Below are 22,031 nucleotides of genomic sequence, written 5' to 3'. Positions count from 1 at the left end.
TTGGAACTGTTTCCCCCCAGAATTTCCTCGGATGCTGTTTCCCCCGGATGCTGTGAGAAACGAAGCTTCTTTACAGGTGGAGCTAATTCATGTCCTGTAGCTAAGCTTTCCAATGCAAGACTAACCTAAAATGGCTCCCTCTCCTCCCAGAGCCCTGGGGAAAGGGGTGGAACCAAAACTTAACAATGATTGATGGGTCATTGGCCCTATAATTGCAAACGAAGGGAAGCCACCTTATTGCAAAATGCATGGAACTTTGCAATACATGCAAACACTCAAAGAAAGAAAAGGAAGTTGGAGCTTTTGGTACAGCCGTAGCAGCACATGCAGTCTTGCAAAACTTTCCCCAAAGTAATCCCAAACATTCCCCAAAATAATCCCAGAGTCCTGAAGATGCTTTGCCTATCCATTCTCTGTTCCTCTGAAAAGCAAAGATCAAACACTAGGCAGGAATATTTAGCTTCCAGGGAAAAAAATGCTCAGATCAAGCAAGGCAAATTTTTATTTTGTCATGTCAGGAGCGACTTGAGAAACTGCAAGTCACTTCTGGTGTGAGATAATTGGCCATCTGCAAGGACATTGCCCAGGGGACGCCCAGACGTTTTGATGTTTTACCATCCTGGTGGGAGGCTTCTCTCATGTCCCCGCATGGGAAGCTGGAGCTAACAGAGGGAGCTCATTCACGCTCTCCCCAGATTCGAACCTCTGACCTGTCAATCTCCAATCCCGCCAGCACAGGGGTTTAACCCACTGCACCACCGGAAGCTCAAAGCAAGTAATGCATCATGAAAGTGTTGTTTTGCAACTGCAAAAGATTAAATTTCTCTTTTTTAAAAAAATATGCAGAAAGAAAGGGAAATAAATAGAAAGCACAAAAATTCCACAAAATGCCAAATTATCATAATATATATAAAAAAATGAAAACTACTTCTACAGTGAAATCTAAGACAACAACCTTAACTCAAAACATGCGGATCTGCCAAGACAATCATACAATAATTAAAGTCAGGTATGTGCAAACTTGGGCTCTCCAGGTGTTTTGGACTCCAACTCCCACAATTCCTAACAATTGTGGGAGTTGAAGTCCAAAACACCTGGAGAGCCCAAATTTGCATGTGCCTGTGCTAGATGTTTTCAATATGCCAGCCATGAAGCTCCTTTCTCTTCCCATCCACCTGGCAGGCTGTTTTTGCTTTTGAAAAAGCAGTTGCACAATGTGGGCAGGAAACAGATTCAGTTGCACTCCTCAAAGCCACCTCAGCTCAGAAGTTACTCACACCTTCTCCAGAGAACAGGCACAACTAAGTGCCTGCAACCATTGGAGAAAGCAGACCTGGCCCATTCTTTGGCCCTGAAGACAGCAAACAAAGGCTGAGCAGAAGTCTTTGCAGATTGTAGAGATGTGTTCCTCTTCACTAGATCTCTCCAAGCTCCTGAACCACTGAAGTAAGTAACCTTCATGGGTTATTCTCTTCACCATAACTGTCACCACAGTTCTGGAGTAAATTGTACTTAACCAAACACCGTATTGTCGAAGGCTTTCATGGCTGCAATCACTGGGTTGTTGTAGGTTTTTCGGGCTATATGGCCATGCTCTAGAAGCATTCTCTCCTGACATTTCGCCTTGCATCTATGGCAAGCATCCTCAGAGGTTGTGTTCCAATTTTTGTGTGTCTTGGAACAGTTTCTCCCAGTAGAGATGTTCAATGTATTGTCGAATCCCTTCAGGGCTGGAATTACTGGTTTTTTGTAGGTTTTTCAGGCTATATGGCCATGCTCTAGAAGCATTCTCTTCTGATGTTTCTCCTGCATCCTCAGAGGTTGTGTTCCAATTTTTGTGTGTCTTGGAACAGTTTCTCCCCATAGAGATGTTCAATGTATTGTCAAATGCTTTCATGGCTGGAATCACTGGGTTGTTGTAGGTTTTTTGGGCTATATGGCCATGCTCTAGAAGCATTCTCTCCTGACATTTCGCCTGCATCTATGGCAAGCATCCTCAGAGGTTGTGTTCCAATTTTCATGTGTCTTGGAACAGTTTCTCCCCGTAGAGATGTTCAATGTATTGGGTTGTTGTAGGTTTTTTCGTGCTATATGGCCATGTTCTAGAGGCATTCTCTCCTGATGTTTTGCCTGCATCTATGGCAAGCATCCTCACTACCTCTGAGGATGCTTGCCATAGATACAGGTGAAACGTCAGGAGAGAATGCCTCTAAAACATGGCCATATAGCCCGAAAAAACCTACAACAACCCAGTGATTCTGGCCATGAAAGCCTTCGACAATATATTGTTCAATGTATTGTCGAAGGCTTTCATGGCTGGAATTACTGGGTTGTTGTAAGTTTTTTGGTTATATGGCCATGTTCTAGAAGCATTCTCTCCTGACGTTTATTACAAACACTGATTCAGTTGTCAAAGGGCCTGGGCTGGTTTGTCTCTTGCGTGTCATTTTGCTTTTCAGAAAAGCCACACTGGATGAATCTCAGTGCATCAACCATCACTGCAGTTCCTAATCTTTCATCGTACTAAATAGAGAGTAAATTCTACTAATTGGGGGGGGGGGGGGGGGCACACCATCATAGTTGCCGAAGAGAGATTGCTTGAGCCAGTTGGTTTTTTTAGATGTGATTTCTCTTTTAAGAAGAGCCAAATTGGATCAATCTCAGACCTTGCTGGTTCATCAATAGTAACAACAACAACAACAACAACTACTACTACTCCTACTACTACTACTGTGTTAAAAAACAAAGTATGGATTTTTGATGTTGCAATCCCAAGTGGCAGGAGCATTGAAGAGAAACAACTGGAAAAGATGACACGATATGAGGATTTAAAGATTGAAGTGCAAAGACTGTGGCACAAACCAGTAAAGGTGGTCCCAGTGGTGATCGGCACACTGGGTGCAGTGCCTATAACAATAGGTTGCTGTAAGTTCATCAGGCTGAGGAGTGGCCCTTGTTTTTTGCAGCATGCAATGCTAAGAAGGATGCTGTCTTCAGCACGGAAGTAATGGATGGTCATTATGTTTAGTATCATGTTGGTTGGCATTGCTACATCTTGGGGGGGGGGGGTCTATAGTTCAATGGCTGAAGGTTTGAGGAAGTTGTAAGGGGCTACTAGGGGCCATCCAGTCCAACCTTGTGCCATGTGGGAATGCACAAGAAAAGCAACCCGAAAGATGCCCATCCGATCCCTGTTGAAAAGTCTTTGAGAGGTGGAAATCTACCAGCTTCCAACTTATGATAACCTTGAACAGCTTAGTCAGTGAGTTGCTGTGAGGTCTCCGGGCTATATGTCCATGCTCCAGAAGCATTCTCTCCTGACGTTTCACCCACATCTATGGCAGACATCCTCAGAAGTTCAGGGGTCTGTTGGAAACTAAGTAAGTGAGGTTTATGTATCTGTGGAATGTCCAGGTTAGTGTTCCTCTTTATTTACTGTCTTGATTTTAGAGTTTTTTAAAACACTGCAGCTTGATTTTGTTCATTTTCATGGTTTCCTCCTTTCTGTTGAAATTCTCCACATGCTTGTAGATTTCAATGGCTTCTCTGTGTACTTACTTAGTTTCCAACAGATCCCACAAATTCTGGAATATGGTCATACAGCCCGGAAAACTCACAGAAACCCATTGATTCTGGCCGTGAAAGCTTCGACAGCTCAGTCAGTGTTTAGGCAAAAATCTCTTCTCATGTCATCTGAATACATTGGTTTGCGTTATTAGAAAACAAAAGAATCCAAGAGTTAGAAAGGACTGCAGAGGCCAATAAGTTCAGTGCCTGATCATTCAGGGAGACACACATAAAGCAATCCTCATTGAAGCTCTGTTCAAAGACCACCAAGGGAAATGGAAGCCTTCTTTCTTTGATCTGGAAGCGAAGAGCACAATGTGGGCTAAATACCATATTTTACATAAATGGCAGCTTAACTGCAGACAATATTCAGGAATAATAGAGGAAATGGGCAACCTAGATTTGTTAGATCAACAGCATTTCAACCTCATGTTCACTCCAAACTGCACTTGTTAGGATATGTCACAAAGCCATAATGGCGAAAGAAAGAAAAAAAACATTGGCAGGAAACACAATGAAATGTTCTGGCTCCGTAAGCAAAGTGTAAACTGGATTTTATATTATTGTAGTTGAGTGAGCATGTGCGGCAGAAGCTGACTGTGGAGGGGATTGCTGTTGTTAATATCTGCAAGGCTGAGAAAGGAACGAGGTCGTGCTTCATGCCTGTTTTTGTGTTACCTTAGTTGTGACCGTCAGGACCCGCTGTTTTGTGAAAGCCATGGTGGACTTTATAGGCAGGGTGAATTTATGAGTCAGGTTCATAGGAAGACAGTGTTGCATCCCAGATGAGGAAACGAGACCATAAGATTAAATCCACCACACTGGACTGTAGGAAAAACAATCCTTTTTTATTGATGAAAAATTGGTTACAAAAGAAAGGCAAATGCAAAGTCAAAAAGCAACAATAGAAACACAGCAGTCAGGAAAATCTCTGAGCTTGAGCAAAATTCCAAAAACCATAATACAAAAACCAGGAATCTGTTAGCATCTCACTAACCATGTACTTGAAAACTAGAAGCCTCTGGGATTACCGGCCATGGAACACAGGAATTCTGCCAAGGCACAGCCGCGGTCCAAAACGTTGCTTGATCTAACGAGACACCCGGAAGGAGGCCCCTTAAGCCAAATAAACTATTCCTTGAAACGCCTCTTGACTTTGAAGCCTGGGCCTGTCTCTCCTGTAATCTATTTGAACTTGGTAGGAACTGTGAATCACTCCTGTCTCTAGCTATCTGTTCCCTTCAGTCCTCATTAAAAAAACCCAGGTGTGATTTCCTCTGGAGAGCTATCACGGCTGGATTCCAAAACATTTTCATCAGGCTGTTCAGTTTCACTTTCCTCGCCACTGACCTCAGCATCAACAACAGTTTCAACACTATCAGGGAGAGATACATGTTCAGTGGCTTGCTTGGTTGGAAATACAATCAGAGAATCAGGTTCACACAGAGATTGGGGCTCAGGTTCACACAGAGCAGGCTGAACCCCAACAGACAGCCCTACAAAACCACAAGTGTTGGTTGCTGAGATGCTGAACACAAACGAAATGGCTAATCTGTCACACCTGTTGCACCATCTGTTTTGGGCCCTAGAAGCATCTACACCAGTGGATCTCAACCTTCCTAATGCTACGACCCCTTAATACGCTTCCTCGTGTTATGGTGACCCCCAACCATAAAATTAGTTTCGTTGCTACTTCATAACTGTTATTTTGCTGCAGTTATGAATAGTAATGTAAATATCTGATATGCAGGATGTATTGTCATTCGTTGGACCAAACGGGGCACAAATACCCAATACGTCTAAATTTGAATACTGGTGGGATTTGGGAAGGGTATTGATTTTGTCCTGTGGGAGTTGTAGTTGTTGGAGTTGTAGTTCGCCTACATCCAGAGAGCACTGTGGACTCAAACAATGCTCTTGGCCCCGCCTCTGTCTCAAACACGTTTGGCGGGGACAAGGGACAGGACCTTCTCAATGGTGGCTCCCCGCCTGTGGAATTCACTTCCCGGGGAAATTAGGTCATCATCATCCCTCTTCACTTTTAGAAAGAAGGTAAAAACGTGGATGTGGGACCAGGCCTTCGGGCAATTTGATTAAAGGACAATTGATAATGTTGACTATGGCTTGGAAGTGGGTTTGGATAAGTTAAGCGGAGTACTCAATAGTATATGGCTAGATAAATAGCCACCAGACTGGAAATAGCTCAATGGACTGTAAGTATACTGTTTTAATCTTTATGTCTTAATGTTTATGTTTTTAACTGTTATAATTGCTGTTTCATATTTTATGATGCGGCATCAAATTGTTGCCAATTGGAAGCCGCCCTGAGTACCCCCAGGGGTTGAGAAGGGTGGGGTAAAATGTTCGAAATAAATAAATAAATAAATAAAAACATTCAATGCCAGGAACAAATAAACAACAATCATAACAAAACATGAAGTAAATTAAACTAAATATTATTATTGTTGTTGTTGTTTATTACCTACATTTCTATCCTGCCCTTCTCCCCACAAGGGGACTCATAAATATGACTTATAAGCAACAGAGCTTCCAAACCTTAGGTCATTTTGGGCACCCTTCTCTGGACACTTGGATGCAGAATCCGTAAATATAGAGGACAGACTGTATTACAATAATGCATTTCAGTAAGCCATGAAGCTGACCTCAAGAATGCAAAGGCATGTCTCCTCTGAACAAATCTTGCCAGGAAAACCCTGTGATGGGTTCAACTTAGTGTCAACGCTGGTTGGAAAGGACTGGAAGGCACATAATAACAACAGCCGTATATAAAGAATAAGGAACTTGATAGAAGTCTATGAGAAGAACCCAGTACAGCGGGGTTTGGGGACCCAAGCTGCCCAAAACGATTGAGTCAAGTGTCTCTAATATTTTACCTCTTCTTCAGGTGTATTATTATTGTTATTATTATGTTTATTATATTTATTTATACCTTGCTTTTTCTCTCTGCAAGGAGAGTCTCTCTACACTCTTACCTTTTGTGACCTTAATAAACAGAAAGGACTGGCCTTTCAGCAGATGGTGCTAAAAGACGTAATATTGTGTGATTGTACGCAATACCCAGAACAGGGAAGAAGGCTATGTTTAAGCTGGTCCAAACAAAGCAGTGATTCTCAACTTTCCTGATGCCGCAACCCCTTAATACATTCCCTCATGTTGTTTGGGGGTGATCCTGGACTCATCGCTGAGCCTGGAACCCCAGGTCACGGCGGTGGCTGGGAGAGCTTTTGCACAATTAAAGCTTGTGCGCCAGCTGCGCCCGTTCCTTGGGAAGTCGGACTTGGCCACGGTGGTCCACGCTCTGGTTACATCCCGAGTAGACTACTGCAACACTCTCTACATGGGGCTGCCTTTGAAAACTTCTCGGAAGCTCCAATTAGTCCAGCGGTCGGTGGCCTGGTTGTTAACTGGAGCTGCGTACAGGGAGAGTACCACTCCTCTGTTGCGCCAGCTCCACTGGCTGCCAATTAGCTTCCGGGCACAATTCAAAGTGCTGGTTTGAACCTTTAAATGATTCTGGCTCAGATTACCTGTCCGAACGTATCTCCTGCTATGAACCATCATGAAGCTTAAGATCATCAGGAGAGGCCCTGCTCTTGATCCCACCACTCTCGCAAACATGGTTGGTGGGGACGAGAGAAAGGGCCTTCTTGGCAGTGGCCCCTCATCTGTGGAACTCTCTCCCTAAGGAGAACAGGTTAGCCACCTCCCTCCTGTCCTTTAGAAGACAACTGAAGACCTGGCTCTGGGGCCAGGCGTTTGATTAGAGGCCAGCGACAATAGGAAAAGGAAATTTGGATTTTGCGATCTGGATTCTCCCAACTCGGCTTGGTTTTACTGCCACGTTAATCTATTAATTTATTGTTAAATTTTACTGATGATGTTGAATAATGTTTTAAAATGATTTTATTGTGAATTGTAATTTTTATGGTATTTATGCTGTTAGCATCCTCTGATGTTCATGTGAGGCTGTGCTGAGTCCCCCTTGCGGGATAGAAATATATGAAATAAATAAACAAATAAATAAATAAAATTGTGACCCCAACTTTACCATTATTGTATTGTTGAAGGCTTTCATGGCTGGAATCACTAGGTTCTTGTGGGTTTTTTCGGGCTATAGGGCCATGTTCTAGAGGCATTTCTCCTGACGTTTCACCTGCATCTATGGCAAGCATCCTCAGAGGTAGTGATGCTTACCATTATTTTCTTTGCTACTTCCTAACTGTAATTTTGCTACTGTTATGAATCGTAATGTAAAAATCTGACATGCAGGATGTATTTTCATTCACTGAACCAAATTTGACACAAATATGCAATAGGCCCAAATTTGAATACTGGTTGGGTTGGGGGGGGGGGGTTAATTTTGTCACCTGGGAGTTGTAGTTGCTGGGATTTATGGTTAACCTATAATCGAAGAGCATTCTGAACTCCACCAGCGATGGACTTGAGCCAATCTTAGCACACAGAATTCCAATGACCAACAGAAAATACTGGAAGGGTTTGGTGGGCATTGACCTTGAGTTTTGGAATTGTAGTTCACCTAAATCCAGAGAGCACTATGGATTCGAATAATGATAGAGACTGGACCTTTGGTGGAGAGGTGGCTGCCAACCCAAAGTCAACATCGACTCCGAAATACAACACCGCCTGAGCTCTGTGAGTTCAGCATTTTTCCGAATGAAGCAGAGAGTGTTTGAGGACCGGGACATCCGTAGGGATACCAAGGGGCTTGTTCATAAAGCTATTGTCCTCCCAACCCTGCTATACGCTTGCGAGACGTGGACAGTCTACAGACGTCACATGCAACTCCTGGAGCGATTCCATCAGCGCTGCCTCCGGAAAATCCTGCAAATCTCTTGGGAAGACAAGCAAACGTCAGCATGCTGGAAGAAGCAAAGACCACCAGCATTGAAGTGATGGTCCTCCCTCTGTCAGCTTCAGCTCCCCATGCAGGAACATGAGACAAGGATGGTAAAACATCAAAACACCCCTGGGCAGCACTTTCCCTATGGCTTTGCCAGGATTAGATGGAACTGAGGCTGAAAGGGATGTGAGGAGGATTTGGATAGAAACAGCTCATGTCTCAACGCAATTCGTTTTCATTTGCAACATGCATTGGGAGCCAAGACCACAGCAAGCAAATGGTGGTTGTCTGTTTGTGCTTGGAGAGACCTCTCTCTCAGATTTGCTACGTTTGTGGCCTGGAGACACAGGAAATCCGTTGAAGCGACTGCAGCTCCATAATGAGCGGGTGCAGAGCTCAATGACGTTGGCTCGCTTTTTGGAGGAATGAGCGAAAGTGCTTCAGGCTCTCTTGATCTCCTGATATTGAGACACTGCTAAGTTTGTGGTCCAAACAAGATTTTATGCAAAGTATAATTCATATATAAGTTTCATACATGTCTATTGAGAGCCAGCATGATGTGTCTGGCCATCTGTTAGGAGTGCTTTGATTGTGGGCCTTTCCAGACAGCGATATAATCCAGAATATCAAGGCAGATTTATTTATTTTATTTATTGTGTCATCCGCAACCAGAACATTGTATTACATTTCTAACAGAATAAAACAAACAAACAGATAAAAAAACACAGATTTTGCAAACTTGGTAGTGGATTAAATGTCCTTTGACCAGTATCTGGCCACTTGGAGTGCCTCTGGTGCCGCTGCAAGAAGGTCCTCTATCGTGCACGTGGCAGGGCTCAGGCTGCATTGCAGCAGGTGGTCAGTGGTTTGCTCTTCTCCGCACTCGCATGCTGTGGATTCCACCCTGTAGCCCCATTTCTTAAGATTGGCTCTGCATCTCGTGGTGCCAGAGCGCAGTCTGTTCAGTGCCTTCCAGGTCGCCCTGTCTTCTGTGTGCCCAGGGGGGAGTCTCTCATCTGGTATCACCCACGGATTGAGGTGCTGGGTTTGAGCCTGCCACTTTTGAACTCTCGCTTGCTGAGGTGTTCCAGCGAGTATCTCTGTAGATCTAAGAAAACTATGTCTTGATTTAAGTCGTTGATGTGCTGGCTGATACCCAAACAAGGGATGAGCTGGAGATGTCTCTGCCTTGGCTGCCACTGCCCGGCGGATGTCAGGTGGTGCAATACTGGCTAAGCAGTGTAATTTCTCCAGTGGTTTAGGACGCAGACACCCTATGATAATGCGGCATGTCTCATTAAGAGCCACATCCACTGCTTTAGCGTGGTGAGATGTGTTCCACACTGGGCATGCGTACTCAGCAGCAGAGTAGCATAGCGCAAGGGCAGATGTCTTCACTGTATCTGGTTGTGATCCCGAGGTTGTGCCAGTCAGCTTTCGTATGATATTGTTCCTAGCACCCACTTTTTGTTTGATGTTCAGGCAGTGCTTCTTGTAGGTCAGAGAACGGTCCAGAGTGACTCCTAGGTATTTGGGTGGACATGAGAGAAGCCTCCTCGCAGGATTGCAAGACATCCGGGCGTCCCCTGGGCAACGTCTTCGTAGACGGCTGATTCTCTCGATCCAGAATCAACCAGAGACGACTTGCAGCATGCATCAAGGCAGATAAGCCACAATATCTGCTTTGAACTGAATTTTCTGAGCCCACACTGCCATATAATTCAACTCAACGTGGATTTTGTACAGCTATGTAGAAGGGGTCTGTATCTTCCTGCAGGGTTGGATTCTATGGTAATTTGAGTCTTGGGCTAGGATTCCGGGACTGAGGGTGCATCTACACTGTAGAATTAACTCAGTTTGAGTTATGGTATGGAATCCTAGAAGTTGTAGTTTGATGAGGCACCAGAACTCTTTTGCAGAGAAGACTTCGAAACTCTCATTATTCTGAAGCATTGAGCCATGGCAGTTAAAGTGGTGTCAAACTACATTAATTCTACAGTGTAGATACACCCCGTGTTTCTGCTCAGCCATGGTTTTTATCAGAGCGTTCCAATACGAGGGTTGAATGAAAAGTAATGCCTCCACCTTCGTTACTTGGGTTTGGATGGGAATGTTTTAATAAATCAAACGCAGCAATGATCCTTAGAATTGGGTTGTTGTAGGTTTTTTTCGGGCTATATGGCCATGGTCTAGAGGCATTCTCTCCTGACGTTTCGCCTGCATGTATGGCAAGCATCTTCAGAGATAGTGAAGTCTGTTGGAACTAGGAAAAAGGGGTTTATATATCTGTGGAATGACCAGGGTGGGACAAAGGACTCTTGTCTGCTGGAGCTAGGTGTGAATGTTTCAACTGACTACCTTGATTAGCATATAATGGCCTGACAGTGCCTGGAACAAACTTTTGTTGAGAGGTGATTAGATGTCCTTGTTTGTTTCCTCTCTGTTGTTGTGCTGTTGTAATTTTAGAGTTTTTTAATACTAGTAGCCAGATTTTGTTCATTTTCATGGTTTCATGATCCTTAGAATGTGCTCTTTAACTACCACTTTTCACTTTTCCCCATAATCACCAGACAATTGGATACATTTCTGTTTCTGCAACCCATCATGCACAGATCTTCTGATAGCCAAGAAAAGTAATAATGTGACCCACACGTTCTTGTGAAATGCCGAATGCTTGACATTTCTCTCTGAGTGATATGATGATTGTCCTGAATCAATCTGTCAACCTTTTGCTTGTGAAACTCAGTGGTTGCTGCCACAGGACGTCCAACTCTTTGTTTGTTATGCAAGTCAGATGTTCCCACCTCAACATCTTTAAACTTACTCGCCCAACGACACACAGTACCCACATCAACGCAATCACCATAAACAGCTTGCATTCTCTGATGAATCTCCTTTGGGGCGACACCTTCTGTTGTCAAGAATTCAATGACTGCACACTGCTTAAGTTGCATTGATCGACTGTCTGTGCAGGGTTCCATACTTTGCACTTTAACAACACAACCATTCAATGCTAAGGCTTCCCACCAAAATGGAACTGTAGAGGAGAGTCTACTGAACAAGCCAGCACCTCCCACATACCAGTACCGCCATCTGTACGCCGCTTCACAAGTAAGCCTGGCGGGGACGAGAGACAGGGCCTTCTCAGTGGTGGCCCCTCGGCTGTGGAACGCCCTTCCTACAGATATCAGATCAGCCCCCTCCCTATTGGCATTCCGGAGGAGAGTGAAGACCTGGATGTTCAAACAGGCATTCAATCAAGCAGTATAATTGAGTGTAATTGACTATTGGAACACGGAATAATGGACAATGAAATTGGATTATGATTTTATTGATGAGATGTGATGGGGTACAAATAAAGTTATAATAATAATAATAATAATAATAATAATAATAATAATAATTTGCTATATTGATATATTGGTGTCTAATTATTTGCTATGATACTGTTTTTAAGTGTCCAATGATTTCCTATTGTGCATACTGAATTATTGTTGTTAACCGCTCTGAGTCGCCTTAGGGCTGAGAAGAGCGGTATACAAATAAAGTAAATAAATATACAAATAAAGTAAATAAATCTGTTTGAGGAGTTATGAAAGTGGAGGCATTACTTTTCGTTCAATCCTCGTAAAAGTAGACAGATGCTTCTGAGGGACACTTTACTGGTGGATATACCCGTATACCCTTGGTTATTATGACTTTAATTTGTTTTCGTTTTTTTCCTTGCAGCCTCCTTGCAAATTGTGTTGGGAAAGGAGATCCCATTGATGGCTGCAGAGGCTGAAGAAGGGATGCGTGGGAGCATCTTCTCCGTCTTCATTGCTGCGTGGCTCTTTGCTGTTACTGTATGTTTCTTGGTTTTGTGTACTGTCTGCCAAAGGTAGGTGCCAGACAACTCTCCTCCCAGTAAGCTATAGTAGTAGTAGTAGTAGTAGTAATAATTTATGCCCCCCTTTTTTCTCTTGATCGAGACCCAATGTGGACATTAGCAAGCATGAATCAGGCCTTGTTGATTCCAACCGTGCCGTGTTTATTCTTCATTTGTTATGAGTACTTGCTCATAATAGCTTTGCATATATACATATAGGACTGTCATGCTGATATTTTGTGTTGATGGGGCCTGCTGGAGGAAACTCTTCTTATTTAAGATGTCCTTGTGTGCAGTTTGACTCTACTTTAATTGCCAAGGCTCAATGCAATGGGAGCCTGGGTTTTGTAGTTTGGTGAGGCACCAGCACTCTTTGGCAGGGAAGGCTAAACACCTTGTAAACCAGTGGTTCTTAACCTTCCTAATGCCACGACCCCTTAATACGCTTCCTCATGTTATGGTGACCCCCAACCATAAAATTAGTTTCATTGCTACTTTATCACTGTCATTTTGCTGCTGTTATGAATAGTAATGTAAATATCTGATATGCAGGATGTATTTTCATACACTGGACCAAATTTGGCACAAAGACCCAATACACCCAAATTTAAATCATGGTGGGATTAGGGGAGGGTATTGATTTTGTCCTGTGGGAGTTGTCGTTGCTGGGATTTATAGTTAACCTACAATCAAAGAGCATTCTGAACTCCACCAACAATGGAATTGAACCAAACTTGGCACACAGAACTCCCACGACCAGGAGAAAATAGTGGAAGGGTTTGATGGGCATTGATCTTGAGTTTTGGGAGTTGTAGTTCACCTACATCCAGAGAGCACTGTAGACTCAAACAATGATGGATCTGGACCAAACTTGGCACGAATTCTCAATATGCCCAAATGTAAACATTAGTGGCATATTGACCTTTGGGATTTGTAGTTGCTGGGATTTATAGTTCACCTACAATCAAAGAGCATTCTGAACCCTGCCAACGATTGAATTGGGCCAAACTTCCCACACTGAACCTCCATACTGTGTTTTCTTGTGGTCTTTGGTGACTCCTCTGACACCCCCTCGCGACCCCTCCAGGGGTCCCGACCCCCAGGTTGAGAAACACTGTTGTAAACCAACTCCCAGGATTTCATAGCCTTGAGCCATTGTAGTGAAAGTGGTGTCAAACTGCATTAACTCTCCAGTGTAGACGCACCCTGGGCAGCTGTAACTGAGCAGCATGTGGAAGAAGATCACACAATTTATGGAAATGAATTGACCCAGACTGGTTTTTGAATTTTGATTTTTAATGGATGTGTCTTAATTAATTGTTTTAATTGTTGTTTTTAATTTTTAATATTTTGATTGTACTGTGGCTGTTTTTTTGATGCTAGCATCGTATGATGCTTTTGTTAGGCCGCCCTGAGCCGCCCTCCGGGGGGAGAAGAGCAGGGTATACATATAGGAAATAAATAATCAATCAATCAATTATAAAATCAGTGGAACTGCATTATATGATCAGTGTATGTAGACTAGGGGCCCTTCTACACTGCCATATAATCCAGATTATCAAAGCAGGTAATCTGGATTTTATATGGCAGTGTAGAAGGGGCCTCCTATAATGCTGTCTAACTGCACTGAACGGCATTATCCAGGTCACTGGCCATACTGCATTATATGGCAATGGGTTGGGACTGCACCAAGATATTTTAGCAACCATCCTTTCCTGAATTTAAGAGAATTATTTTCTTAATTAAAATAAAAACTTCTTGTCATTAGTCTTGATACAGTGCCTTCAAACGTAGATGGCAAAACAACCCACACCAGTGAGTCCTGCCAATGCAATACTATTTAAAGTATATGTGTATATGCAGGAAGAAGAATAACAAAACACAATTGCGGCACAATCCAATTGCAAAACAAATAATTCAGATGAAATGCAAAGCAATCAGGACAATTCAAATCTAAATAGGCAAAACTGTAACAAAATTTCAGTTGTAATTTCTTGGAGGGGTTTCAATATTGTTCCTAGGAGAGAATGATGCTGAACATGGATTTGGGAGGCCCTGCCTAGGCAGAGACCGGACAGACCCAAAAAGAGGATCTGGAACACCTGGTGAGATAGCAAGCACCAAAAATGATTTTTCCCTAATTTTCCCAAAATAAAATCTCACCAAGTTGAAGGAAAGCCACCGAGGTTTTATTTCATTTAGCTGGAACGGATGACGACCGCAATTATCTGCCCAGGAGCCGACATAACCACTGGGCTGAGAAATACAGTACAATATTTATAGAGCTGTCAACTTCAAATCTCCCGCCCCCACCCCCTGAACTGTCTTGGTTGTGATTGGCTGTGACGTCAACAAGCCGGGAGGAGATCCAATGAGGGCCCTGGCCCTGCTTTGGCCGCTCAGCCAATGAGGTGGGAGGGAGGTGGGAGGGAGGTGGGCAACAGGGAAACAATGAAGAAATGTCTAGGTGAGTGGATTACAAATGACCAGGCGATAGCTTCAGGCTCTCAAGCCTGGTCTGAGTTATTGTTTTGTCTCTTGAATTAACATTTTTGTCTGGCCCCAAGAAACCAGGTCCTTTGTCTTACTATCCTGTGATATGGAGTTCATTGATGAAGCAGAGATTGGTTTCGGAGATCGGGATGTGGCACAGCAGGGAGGTGGTGACAAATCCCCGGCTCCTCGCAGATGGGGAGATGTCCTTTGTGTTGGGTGATCCAGTATGTCCATAGACTCCATTATTCTGCATGGCCTGGCTATCAGCCCCCCAAGGTCCAGACAAATGGAGCCATTTACTTATAGGTTTTGGTCAAGTCCTTTCTTAGGGGATTATTGGCTCAGGAAGTTTGGAAACTCCAAGAGCCATGAGTTGCTGGTTCATGAAAAGGTCGCTTTGCTTCATATTTTATTATACAGACATGCATACATATAGAGAATGGGGCATGGGAGCATACACAGAGTTCAAAGGGAAGGGGAGGATCATGCAGGGTTGAAGGGGAACTCATCCCAGCCCCCCAAAGTCAATAAAAGTTCCTATAAAGTTCATGGGAGTTCATAAAAGTTATAGGGGATTATGGGATCATTCTAGCCTGGTGTCCTTGGAAAAACTATGAATTCCCTGATTCTGAACTATCTTTTAGTAGAGCCCAGTACATCTGCACTGTCAAATTAATGCAGTTTGACACCACTTACAGCTCAATGCTATAGATACTGGGATTTATAGTTTCACAAGTCTTCCCTGTCAGAGAGTGCTGGTGCCTCAACAAACTACAAATCCCAAGCTGATGTTACGAATTGTGGGAGTTGAAGTCCAAAACGCCTGGAGGGCCGAAGTTTGCCCATGCCTGTTCTATATAATTGAGCCATGTCAGTTGGGAGGAAGCAGGAATTACTCATTTATTGATTTATTGCCTTACCCTGAATGGTTTATTGTTTTACGAGCTGGAATGTGCGGTAGGTTATCAAGTTACTATTAACTATTACAGAAAGAGAGAGCAGCAAACATTAACTTAACCAGCTCTTCCAAATGGGGCAAATGTTACCATGCTTAATGCTGGAATTCTTGTTTTGTGTTTGAAAAAATCCAAACAACATTTCTGTTGTCCACTGCTATTTTTTTGCCGATTCCCAGCACCAGCTGCAACGTTTTATTCCCAACCACATTTCAGGAACTTAATGAAACAAAAAAAAAGTTTCTTCCTCCATTAAAATTTGCTTTTCCACCAGAATACTTTTAATCCTGACCCCTTCTACACTGCCATATAAAATCCAGATTATCTGCTTTGAACTGGATTATGTGGCAGTGTAGACTCATATCATCCAGTTCAAAGCAGATAATGTGGATTAGCTAGTTTGATAATCTGTATAGAAAGGGCCTGAATATGATTTCAATATATTAAGATGCACTTTTACTCAAACTTTTATTTTAATATGAGTTCTTAAATTGACTTCAGATAAAGGTACGAGTTGATGAATTAATTTTACTGTTTGCTAATTCATTCCATCGGTTTTTTGTCATTTCAGGAAAAACAGAACTCCTGCTCCAGATGGTGAATTGCTAGCGGAAGCAGTGAGTATTGCCTCTTACTAATGATTGGAAGCCTTGTCATTTACAACCAAGTATGGGGTCTGAGGAAGATTAGATTTATTGGAGGTTACAAAATGCTACCCAGATAGTACTAAAGATGAATACTATGCATGGAAATGGGCTCCCCAATGTTTCAATACTTAGGCGATCCCTCGTTGTCCAAGTAGGATTGTCTTCCAAGATCGGTGTCCTGGCGCTGGGTCCGTAGGTGACTGTGGAGCCCTATTTTTGATCTGCATCTTCTCCTGCAGTGAAGGCATTGGTTTCCAGGTGGAAGGCGGTCCCGGTCAGGGTTGACTTGATGCACCTTCCTCTTGGCACGTTTCTCTCTTTCGCCCCCCATTTGTGCCTCTTCGAATTCTGCAGCACTGCTGGTCACAGCTGACCTCCAGCTGGAGCGCTCAAGGGCCAGGGCTTCCCAGGCCCCAAAGAGAAGTTCTCAGGAATTTTTTAGATGGCTTGTGTTCTGTCGCCGCTGGAGCTGAAATTAAATGCTTCTAAGAGAGGATGCAAGGCTTGCGTCCAGCGGGAAGCCCGGGGGCCCGAGAAATAACCTTTAGAGGAATTTTCCCTATTAAACAGGCTTTAGGAGGCTTAAGTTTAAATACAACAGTCTTTATTCATGAACAAGCAGGAATTGTAAGATTTCTAAATAGTCTATTGGGTCTTGCAGTCTTGTTTACAGGAAATAGGCACTATCTTCAAGAAACTTTGTTTAACAGAAAAATTCCCCTTTAAAGCTCCTTCCAGGCTGCTGTGAACTTAAACCTGACTGGTTTGAGTCTGCTACCGGCTGAACTGCGTCTCAGAACCTAGCAGACATATCAGCAGGCCTGTAGTCACTTAGCTGAAGATGAAGAGCTGTTATTCCCTCCGGAGGTCCTCAGGGCTGTGAAGCTGTTCCCTGGAACCCTTTGGGAATCTGTAGAGGCCTTTAATCTGTTCTTCCCCAGGAAGTCTTAAAAGATGAAGCCTTTGCACAGGAGGAACGTCTGTACGCATCCTCTGCCTTGGCTTCCCTTGCTGTGACTAACTGAAAAATGGCCCCTTCCCTCCAAAAAGCAAAAAGGGGGCAGGACCAGGGATCCTAACTATAATTGGCAGGTGGCTTACCCTATAAATGCAAATTATAACAGGAAACCCCCTGCTGCAAAATCCCAAGCATGGGATTGCACACAAACATTTAAACACAGCAAATAAATCTGGAGCTCCTGGAACAGCTGTTCCAGAACAGCTTGTGAAGTATAACAAAGTTCTTTATTAACGAGCAATCAAACAGAAACTTCTCTTGTCTTCAATAAAGTTAAACAAATGCTTCCAGGCTTTATGCAACTGGTGGCTTCCTAATCTTGCCCATGAAGGACAGGCAACTGTCTTCAATCACCGTTTCTTTACTTTATAGGAAAATCCCTTTTTAACTTCTCCCAGGCTGACTGTAATCTAAGTCTTACTGATGTGAGCTCCGCTACCGAGTCGAACTGCGTCTCGAGCACCAAGTGGACCTACCAGTAAGGCCAGTAGATTCTCCAGCTGGAGTTCTTTGGTCTTCCAAACTGTTTACCCTCCGAAAACTTTGGAGACACTTATGACTGTTTCCCCCCGGAAAGTCTTAAGGGTTGAAGCTTTTGTACAGGAGAAGCTTGTACACGTCCTGTACATTAGCTTTCCTTACTGAGACTAACTAAAAAATGGCTCCCTTCCCTTCCCAATTGCCCTGAGCAAAGGGCGGAACCATAACTTAACGATGATGGACAGGTGACTTGCCTTACAACTGCAACCAAAGGAAGCCACCTATCTGCAGAGTCCCTGAAACCTTGGACTGCAAACAAACATTTAATACAAAGTACCAGCACACCAATCTTTAAATCTCTTTTCTTGTCCTCCAATATTCCTTTTTCCATTCTTGAGTTCGGAGTAGAGCAACTGCTTTGGGAGACGGTGGTCGGGCATCCGGACAACATGGCCGGTCCAACGGAGTTGATGGCAGAGGACCATCGCTTCAGTGCTAATGGTCTTTGCTTCTTCCAGCATGCTGACATTTGTCCGCTTGTCTTTCCAAGAGATTTGCAGGATTTTTTGGAGGCAACGCTGATGGAATCATTCCAGGAGTTGCATATGACATCTGTAGTTTGTCCACGTTTCGCAGGTGTATAGCAGACTTGGGAGGACAATAGCTTTCTAAACAAGCACCGTGGTATCCCTACGGATGTCCCGGTCCTCAAACACTCTCTGCTTCATTCAGAAAAAAGCTGCACTTGCAGAGCTCAGGCAGTGTTGTATTTCAGTGTCAATGTTGACTTTTGTGGCTGCCAAGGTAGCAGAAATGGTCAACATTTTCTAATGTTACACCTAAGCTGTATTTCTGGCATTGGAGAGGGATTGGCTGGTGACTGCTGGAAGAGCACTTTGGTTTTCTTGATGTTCAGTGATAGGCTGAGCTTCTCGTATGCTTCTGCGAAGGTGTTTAGAATGTATTGTAAGTCTTCTTCTGGATGTGCACAGATGACATTGTCATCAGCATATTGGAGTTCTATAACATATGTTGTTGTAACCTTGGTTTCGGCTTTCAGTCTGCAATGTTTCAACAACTTAGAACTGTAGAATTGTAAGATATTCCCAAAGCCATCTAGTCCAATGCCAATCTGCCAGGCAGGAATCCACAATCCAAGGCAAAGACAATTGTCTAAGCAATGTTTTTGTTTTTTGACAGACGGAGCTCTCGTCCCTCAGAGGATCAGTCACAAACGTGCAGAAACTCAGCAGGACAAATTCCAGAGCAAAGAGTAAGTTGTGGTGTGTTGAGATATGGTATATTGGTCTACTTATATGGCACGGTCTCCCCCAGGCTTGCACTCCGGGTGGCTTATAAAGCTGGATTTACATTGCCATATAATGCAGTTCAAACTGCATTATACCAACATGTTTATGTTTTCGGTTCTTGTTGCTCCAAGGGTACTATTGTGGAAAGGAGTAACAGAGTAATATCATACCCTCTTTGGATCAGATTCTCTTTCTTTTACATTCACTGCCTCTTTTCCATGCAGACCTTAGTCCAGCCACTATTAGTATCCCTTGCGACGATGACGGGACCGTCTCCAGTTGCAGCTTCATCATCCTTCCCCAGAGAGAGCTGCCACGGCCTCCTTCAGCCGATCCGCTGTCCCCGGAGCAGACCTACTCCAACCTGACCTTCCTAAAGCAATCCCAGGAAGCCTTGTATGAAACGGTGGCAGTGAAGGGAGACAAAGAGGAAGAGCCCAACCACGTTGCAGAGGAGGCAGTTGCTGGAAAGATCCCAGTGGACCACGAAACAGCAGATGGGTACGCCAAGGTCCGGAAAGGGAAGAAAAAGAAGACAGTCGTTGAGCTGGAGACGGGGACCAAACCAACTGTACAGGAGTCAGGCCCAACAGCAACGGCATCGACCCTTACAACACTTAAGGTATAAAACAGCTCTTTTTTGGGTCGATGTAGGTTTTTTAACCTACATGGCCATGTTCTAGAAGCATTCTCTCCTGATGTTTCCCCCGCATCTATGGAAGGCATCCTCAGAGATTGTGAGGTCTGTTGGAAACTAGGCAAGTGAGGTTTATCTGTGGAATGCCCAGGGTGGGAGAAAGGACTCTTGTCTGTTTGAAGCAAGTAAGAATTTTGCAATTGGCCACCTTGATTAGCATTTGATGGCCTGACAGTTTTTAGGTGTGGCTTGTTACTGCCTGGGGGAATCCTTTGATTAGAGGTGATTAGCTATCCCTGATTGTTTCCTCTCTGGAGTTGTGCTGTCACACGCTGAGCCTATAATAATTGCCTTTTGAACAGGACATGCTCTTTGTGCCCTGCAGGAAGCTGGGTTGCCTTGTTGAGGGGACCTAAGGATTTTCCTATACAAAAGTCTTTAGATGCTTGAAAAGTTTAACAAAGTCCTTTATTATTGCTTAGATCTTCAACAAACAATCCAATGCTTCTTCGATCTTTATCAAATCAAACAAATGCTTCTTAACTTGTCTACAATGGACAGGCACATTGCTTAGAGAAATGTTTCTATCCTTTACGAGGAAACCCCTTTTTAACCCCTCTCTGGCAATCTGCTTTCTATGCTTGCTGGTGTGGGCTCTACTCCCGGCTCCAATTGCTTCTGGTTACCTGAGTAGACCTACCAGTCAAGGCTCTGTAGATTCTTCAGCTGGAGTTCTTTTGGATCTTTTCCACGAAAGATGTGGAGCTGTTTTCCCCGGATGCTTTAGGGCTGTTTCCCCCGGATGTTTCTGTTTCCCCTGGATGCTGTGAGAAATGAAGCTTGTCTACAGATTGAGCTGATCCACGTCTTGTAGCTAAGCTTTCCACTATAAGACTGAACTAAAAATAGTTCCCTTTCCCTCCAAGAGCCCTGGAAACAGGGGCGGAACCAAAACTTAACAATGATAGACAGGTCATTGGCCCTATAATTGCAAACCGAGCGAAGTCAACTTACTGCAAATGCATGGAACCTTGGAATATATGCAAACACTCAATAGAAAGAAAATGAAGCTGAAGCTCCTGGTACAGCCGTACCAGCACAGGAGTTCCCCTGTTTTTGAGTGTTGTTCTTTATTTACTGTTACGATAATAGGTCGCCATGTTCTAGAGGCATTCTCTCTTGACGTTTCGCCTGCATCTATGGCAAGCATCCTCAGAGGTAGTGAGGTCTGTTGGAACTAGGAAAATGGGTTTATATATCTGTAGAATGACCAGGGTGGGACAAAGGACTCTTGTCTGTTGGAGCTAGGTGTGAATGTTTCAATTGACCACCTTGATTAGTATTTGATGGCCTGGCAGTGCCTGGGGCAATCTTTTGTTGAGAGGTGATTAGATGTCCTTGTTTGTTTCCTCTCTGGTGTTTTGCTGATGTAATTTTAGAGTTTTTAAAAACTGGTAGCCAGATTTTGTTCATGTTCATGGTTTCCTCCTTTCTGTTGAAATTGTCCACATGCTTGTGTATTTCAATGGCTTCTCTGTGTAGTCTGACATGGTGGTTGTTGGAGTGATCCAGCATTTCTGTGTTCCTGAATAATATGTTGTGCCCAGGTTGGTTCATCAGGTGCTCTGCTATGGCTCACTTCTCTGGTTGAAGTAGTCTGCAGTGCCTTTCATATTCCTTAATTCTTGATTCTTGCTCTATTTTTCTGTCTTCAACAGACAAATTCTCCCAGTTCTGTTGGGATCAAAGTATCTGTGAGTGCATGCCTTCCAAGTTGAATTTCATGGGGCAGGGAATATTGGGAGGTATTTGCTTTGCCATTTGGAATATACCTGTATTTACTTGAGTCCAATGCGGCATAGAATCTAATGAGCACCTCAGTTTTCAAAACCCTGAAACCAAACAAAGTATTTGCTGTTGAATGTAATGTGTGTTACGCAGTGCGTGTTTTAATCCAGCGTCCTAATGCCCAAAAACCCAGATGCAAAATAGTCTCAGACCAATAGTCTTAACTTTGCAGAGATGAAACAAAACTGGCAATGCAGCACACAAAAATCAGCAGTGCAACACATTTACACAGTCTTTGTAATATGCATAAAATAAAGCATCTTTTTTGGTCTGCTCGCCCAGCATTTTCTGGCATTTTTCCTTTTAGGGGTGTCTTAAAATA

General features: G+C 43.6%; 1 long non-coding RNA gene across 1 annotated transcript; it reads left to right on the top strand.

The window, feature by feature from the left end:
* The first annotated feature begins 1,288 nt into the window (after positions 1-1,288).
* On the top strand, positions 1,289-16,386 carry LOC132772566 (uncharacterized). The gene is made up of 3 exons (XR_009631217.2): positions 1,289-1,446; positions 12,179-12,329; positions 16,341-16,386. It is a non-coding gene; the product is annotated as an uncharacterized lncRNA (long non-coding RNA).
* Positions 16,387-22,031: the final 5,645 nt, after the last annotated feature.

The sequence above is a fragment of the Anolis sagrei genome, chromosome 4, assembly GCF_037176765.1.
Source record: "Anolis sagrei isolate rAnoSag1 chromosome 4, rAnoSag1.mat, whole genome shotgun sequence".
Lineage (NCBI taxonomy): Eukaryota > Metazoa > Chordata > Lepidosauria > Squamata > Dactyloidae > Anolis > Anolis sagrei.
This window is presented reverse-complemented; position numbering and strand designations above follow the sequence as displayed.